Source organism: Octodon degus, unplaced genomic scaffold (genome assembly GCF_000260255.1).
Source record: "Octodon degus isolate 3935 unplaced genomic scaffold, OctDeg1.0 scaffold00221, whole genome shotgun sequence".
Classification (NCBI taxonomy): Eukaryota; Metazoa; Chordata; class Mammalia; order Rodentia; family Octodontidae; genus Octodon; species Octodon degus.
In genome coordinates, this window is record NW_004524797.1 from 3,346,815 (window position 1) to 3,354,134 (window position 7,320).

A 7,320-nucleotide genomic window follows, 5' to 3' on the forward strand; every position below is an offset into this window, starting at 1 on the left:
AGGACGAAGAGCCAGTGCTCCACACTGTCAGCTGGGATAGAACCTTGAGATAAGAGGCTATGACTTCCTAGGGCTTGAAAGATTATACATCAGAGCTGAAGCACCTGACTCCATAACATTAGATACTATCTCAATAGTAAAATGTAAAGGAATTTTTCTCCATGTCCTTCTCTCTGCATATGACAGAGGTAAATGCAGGCTACCTATCAAGCTCAGCTCACAATGTTCACCTACTTCCCACAATTCTCAGTCATTCATCCTCAAGCCACTGCTCCTCCACTGAATAAAAGCCAGGTACAGCCCTGGGTCAGCCTATTTGTTCCAAAAGCCATCTTCATGGCTGGACTTAGGGACCCTTGGCTCCCCATAATTATAAATATGCTTTAGTGTCCCTATTTTTGCAGTGGGTTGCACTGGGAGTGGCAAACTGGAATTAACTTGGTGGAATTCCAAAAACGTATTTTTGGGATTACAAATATAGTCTTCTTGGACTGAAACAAGGACCAGGACGGGCTTCCTACACCACAAAAAATGAAGGAAAAAAATTTTAGGGAAAAAAGAGTAACTCTATGTCCACATCATACGATGGAAAGAAGTATGAAGTCACGTCACTTGCAGGAATATAGACGGAACTGCAAAAGAATCACATAAAAGCAAAATAAGCCAGAAATGACAAGTAGTTCATGTTATATGTGGAAACTTAAAAAAAATAGAACTTTTAATTTTAAAAAATGATTGGGAAGGGCCAGCCTCATAGCTCAGCAGACTAAAGTACCTGCTTAGGCAGAACACAACAGCTGAGTTCAATCCCCAGCGTGCCATGCTGGCCCTGCCCCACGGGCACGCAGAGACCATGTCTGAGACTGGACGTGGTGGTACACACCTATAATCCCAGCACTTGGGAGAATCACTAAGAGTCCAATTTACATAGTGAGACCCTGTATACTGTCCTAAATACAGAATAAATAAATAAATAAAATAAATGATTGGGAAATAGAAAAAATATTTGAGAAGCACACTATTGAAGAGAGTTGAAGGGACAAATATGATCACAGCACATTATGTATAGATGGAAACAGTGCACTAAAACCCATGATTTGCATGCATCCATAGTTAATTTATGGAAGGGGGGGTAATGCGCCAGGAATTGCTCAGGACCTTGTGCTTGTCAGGAAGTCACTGTGCCACTAAGCATCTCCCCAGCTTTAAACTTAAAAAAACTATCAAGAGTACTGTCAACTCATCAATGACTTTCACAAACCAAGAGACAGCAAAATATTCAGTCGAAATGTTCAAGCAAAATAATCAGCAAACCTAGAATATTATACTCTGATGAAACAGTCTTTAGAAATTAAGGGAAAACAACATTTTCATGCCAAAAGAATTTTAAAACTCCAGAATATCCTGAATGATCCCAGATGAGAGGACAGAGATGAAAAAAAAAAGGAGAAAAGAGTCAGCAAAATAGCTCAGTGTACTAAGCACCTGCTTTGGCAAGCACAGGGACTAGATTTCAATCCTGGGTCCTGCATGCCACACTGGCCCTGCCCTCTGGGAATGCTGAGCTGTCAAATGAGTCCAGGCATGATGGCACATGCCTGTAATCCCAGCATTGTTGGAGAGGCTGAAAACAGAAGGATCACTACAAGTCCAATCTATGCAGTGAAACACTGTACCAAATACATAAATGAAAAAGAAAAAAAAGGGGAGAGCAAAACCAGAAAATTAAAGGGTAAAATTCACAGAGACAAGTAGTTCTTCACGACACCAGTGGTTATGCAAAATCTCAAATTTTATCATCGGCAATAAAAAGCCATTTTTCCCCATAATTTTATTGATAAACAAATAGCAATGAGGCAGTTTCAAATCAAATTGGTAGGACAGTTTCAATAATTAACACATTGCATAAATTCTTCCTACTGGTTAATTGCTGTACAAGATGTGGACATGATATCTTATTTACAAACACCATGAGAACAAATCACTCTATTCATTAAGAGAATGTAACTACATATCTATCCTAACCACTTTGAATACAGATTCAAAATGGACATTCATCTGTATACCCTTTTTTTGTTAAATTCCGTTATTTGAATATTATAGGTGTGTTAACTCAGCAAAATATTCTAAAAGAGTCCAGTAGCCCATAATAGTATTGGGTCTTCCACTTGACTGGCAATGTCAGAAATTGTTGACCTGAGTCCCCTACAGCTCAACATAACAGCATGGCTTTACTTCTTATATATCATTTTTATACTTTTCTGCTGGATGGTTAAGACCAAGGTAAAGCAGGACCTATGCAACAAGAGTTGTAGCTTTTGGGTCTGAGAAGGTCAGTGAAATGCCCTCAGGATTTATCCGAGATCCTGTACCTCAGATTGTAGAACCTTTGTCAGTGTCAGCCATGTGGATGAGTCACGGCCATTGCTTGGCCAATGTGCTCGCTGTGAAAGCCTGAGAGAATGTTTTCTCTCCATGTGACTCTCCTTAGGCACACTCTACATCATCTATCACTTTCCTCTTTGGCCCCATAATCTCCTTGATCAGAAAATTTGGGACACTACTGAGTTATATGACGTTACAGTACAAGTTCTCATATGTCCTGAGTCTTAATTGACCTTAGAAGGTTAGGGCCAAAATGTTGGCTTTCCTTGCAGCCCTCCTTTTTCTCTAATTTTGGTCTGCAAACTTACGTTGTTAGCCATCCAGAAGATAAGCTTATTGTTATTACCATACAACTTAGGCTGTTAAGCTTAACCTTACTATCTGTCTGCATATCAAATATCTTAGGCATAATATGGAACAGGTATTTTTCCTCAAGTATTAGTATGTTGAACTTTAAGTCCCTACATAATATGATAAAAAAACATTTAAAAATTAGAATATATTTTTAAAATAGGCATAAAGAATTACATACTTCTTATGTTTACACGTAAGTCCAAAAATCTCACCATATACAACCTTGAAGGAGGACAGTCCCACAATATTCCTTTTCCTGTCTCTTGCTTTCACTCACCACCCCCTTCCTTTTGAACAACCATCTACCCGAGAGACATCATAGCAGCAACTGGCATGTCATGACAAGCAGCCCATATTCAGAAGACCAGAGTGACAGGCACTCCAAGCATGAAACTACTATTACAAAATACCATCTGCAGTGCAGTACCTTAATTCACAGGTGTCAGTATATATAGTTAGTCAGGGCGAGAATCTTTCCAATTAACTGCTAGATTAAAAAATCTTCTGAAGATTCTCAGGATCATTGCCTTGCCCATCTTCTACATATAACTGTATGACTTGATTTATTCATTTTCTGAGATTGAAATGTTCGTTTGAGCAGGTGCCGGGTGTTCTTCCTGGGCCTGCCTGCTGGCCCCACCCCCCAGGGAGCACTGAGACAGCAACTGACATTGGGTGTGGTGGCGCACACCTGTAATCCCAGCACTTGGGAGGCTGTAAACAGGTGGATCACTATGAGTCCAATCTAATAGTGAGACCCTAACACCCTGTCGACCCTTTCCTAAAAATACAAAAGAAAAAAAGTTCATTTGATTTTTATGAAAACACCTGCCAAATATAAAAGTCTGAACAGTCACAGTTTGCCTCAAATACACTCTAATATATTGCACTGATGTTTGAAATCATAATACTATGTTGTTTCTATACAAACATACTCATCATGGTTTAATTTATAAACTAATCACAGTAATATTAAAACATAATAAAATAATTAAAATACTACTTCTTGTAATGACATGAAGTGACATAATGCCTACATTACGGTGGAAAAAAAGTGAGAAATGTTAGCATTGATACAGCCTAAGGACTTCCTATAACTATACATCTCATAACTGAAACTGTTACTAAATAGTTAAAAGATAAGTAGTATATACAATGTGGATATGCTGGCAAAAGAAGTAATTCTCATCCCATGCAGGACTAAACAGGATGATGTGACACACGACACACTACTAAGAATATATAAAACAAGAATTCTGTATTTCTAAAATTCTCCTTTTAATATTTTCATTATAGGCAACTAAAACCACAGAAAGCAATAACCAAGATACATCCAACAACTTTTTTATCAGGTAACATTTCATGCTATTGCAGATGATCACCTTTTTTATCCTTTGCAAATACACACACACACACACACACACACACACACACACACAAAGAGGAGAAAGAGGGATAAAATAATTATCTGGGTATTTCAATCCACAAAAAAAAGTGCTGGGAGGTCATGTTCTAAAAAAACTTTTGGGATAGTGGTAAGCAGCAGAGAACTAGACTCTGAGATTTGCTGTTCTGACATGGAATACAGCAATAGATGGAAGAGAAGGAGTAGGGAAATGAGTCCCCTGGCCTAAGAAGGATCTCAAGTGAGAACTGAAACCCATGGAGAGTAAAGAGAGCAACTTCAGTGAAGGAGGTAGTAGGCAGCGCCTTCTCAATCAGGAGCATTTCAGACCTGCAGACAAGTGGTAGTCGATGGCGACCCCAGAGGTTTCCAAAGAGAGAGACAGGAATGGAGGGGAGCAGTGGACATGGAGAACTGCACTGGCTGGCAGTAAGTACTTCGGATCCTGGGTAGAGGGCAACAGCCCAGGAGCTATCTTGGAGAGTGCCAACTGAGCCTGGCACTCTGAACAAAGGCTGGGTCCATCTAGTGGCTCCCAGCTGAGTTAAAATGCATAAAAGGTGTGTTGACTGCTGCAGGATGAATGAGTCTGGTTCCAACCTCACAGAAACCAGCCTGAACTCCAAGGGAAATAAACATGCATGATCACTGGGATTATCCACAATCCTGCCACAAAGCTATTGGTAGCTTGCAAAGATGAATCACCTCAGATCTGGACTCTTTCTCCACAAATTTGTCTATCACTGACAGCAGAGACAAATCTTGAATGGACTTCTCTCTCTCCTTTTTTTGTCTCTTACCCTTATTGTTTAATCCTGTTTTTACATGTGAACACATGGTATTTAAGTTTTTCTGGTAGCTTGTTTGTTCTTTCTTTCCTATCTTCTGCTCCATTTTCCCAAAGTTTGCACTATGCTTCTTTGTCCTCTGGGCTTCTACTCTCTTACACTTCTATTTCACTACTTTTTCCCTAATGGCTTTTAAATTTTCTCCTGAGGGTAAAACTGACATATAAAGGACTTATTTACCACATACAATTTTCTAGTTTGTTTTAGATTTTATGATATAATCACAAATCTGGTTCATTTAAAGGTGGCAAATTAAAAGTTACCTCAGTTTGTAATTTCTAGGCTGTGTTTGATGCTACTGTTACTGCTGATTGTACCACTTTAGCCACAGTGACATAATTGTTCTAACCAGCTATTGTTCCTGGTATTCTAAGACTAAGATAGCCTAAGAGTCATAGAAAATATTGTAGCACAGAGCCAAAGCAGAAGCTGGGCCAAGTAAACAGCAACTTCTCATTCCATACAAACTGAAGAGGTAGGATCTTGCAACAGACTCAAAACCCAAAAGCCAAGCTATACCTGGAAGACACCTCTGAAAAGTAGTTATTCCCAAAGCGTTCTAAATATTAACAAGCAACTTAGCATAGACAATTTACAAGCATCAACCCAGGATTTAAACTAAAAAAAGAAAAGAAAATGAGAAGACACTTAAACAAGAAGCAATCCTAGATACCCAGTTCACCAAAAGCAAACCAGGGGGTATTGAGGTGGGACAATCTGAAAGTCACCTACCTGGCCTCTCTGAAGTGGGAACAACAAAGCAAGTGAAAGAGATTCTAGAAAACATTAAATCAGAAATAACTTCTCAGATAATTATGGAAATGGTGACTACAATGAAAAAAATGCATGGTGACTCTAGAACTCATACAGATAAAAAAACAGAGGAGTTTAGGAAAGGATGGAAACCATCAATACCCAACACAGAAAAGAAATGGATCATATAAAAACAGATTCCAGGATATTAAATATTCCACTGAAAGTATCCACAGCAGAATGAACCAATGTGAAGCAAGAATCTGATATAGAATACAAGCTTGTAGTTAGCAATCATGAAATGAAAAGATTTCTTTAAAATAGCAAGCGAACAGGAGAAATCAATCAAAAGCTGACAAGTGATGCAAAGAAAAATAACAAGACTGGAGTCAATGAAAAAGCAAAAGATAGCACAAATGATATATAAAACTTGTTAACATATCATTTAGAAAACTTTTAATCCAGGGGAAAATTTTTGACATGTAGCTAAGACACAGAATTGCCGTTTGCCTTGATCAAAAGAAAAAAAAAAAAAAAAAAAAAAAAAGCAAGGCATATGATAGTCAAAATTCCAGAAGCTGAATACAAGAACATATCAAAAGCCATAAGAGAAAAGAACAAATCACCTATAAAGGAAAGTTCATCAGAAACACTAAGACTTATTCTTAGCACAAATCCTCATGTCAAGGGGAGACTGGAGTGGAGCATTTAAAACTCTAAAAGAAAACAACCTCCATGTCTCCTTAGTGTAAGAACCTTAAAGAGTAAATAAGTTGTGAATGGTATAATAGATAAGGAAAGAAACTGTTCAAAAGGGTAGAACAACTGGGATGAGGGAAACGAAGGAAGGAAGGAAGGAAGGAAGGAAGGAAGGAAGGAAGGAGAAAAGAGAAAAAAAAAGAAAAGAAAGAGCGAAGGGAGGGGCGAGGAGGAGAAAATATATATGTATACACATAAGACAGCTTGGCTAATTGTACTGCTGATTTCTGCTAGTCTATTCACCAACTTTGCATGCTTATATCTGGTAATCTGAAAACCTAATTTGAAGACATCAATATGCAATGTAACAACCATTATTGAATTCCTATCATTTTGTTTGGTGAAATGCTGTATCATTTCTACTTATTTTTAGTATTTGTTCTCTTTAAATTATAATAAAACCTCCAACCCAGATCGATGCATCCAACAAAACTTCTTTCAAAACTGATGCAAAAATAAGATGCTTCTAACACAAAGAACAAGTGAGTAACAAAAAACCAGCACCCAAAAATATTCTGAAGAAAATTCCAGAAAATATCAAGGAATACAACTGCATAAACCCCAGCAAAATGAATCCACCAGGAGCGAGCCAATCCACATCATAAGTCGATATATATCAGTTATAACCATCAGTGATAATGGTTTTAATTCACCAATCAAAAGAAATAAAGGGGGCTGGTGAGATGGCTCAGTGGTCTAAAGCACCTACTTGGAACAAGCTTAGTAAACCACAGGGACCACGGTTCAATCCCCCAGCATCACATGCCAGCCCGCCCCGCCCCCTGGTGGGCTGAGCTGGCCACACACACACAGACA

The 7,320-nt window shown here is 38.4% G+C and overlaps 1 protein-coding gene across 1 annotated transcript in view; it reads right to left on the bottom strand.

Moving 5' to 3' along the window:
• The window catches only part of Tex10 (testis expressed 10), a 58,749-nt gene that overhangs the window by 29,272 nt on the left and 22,157 nt on the right, over positions 1-7,320 (bottom strand). The window lies entirely within an intron of this gene.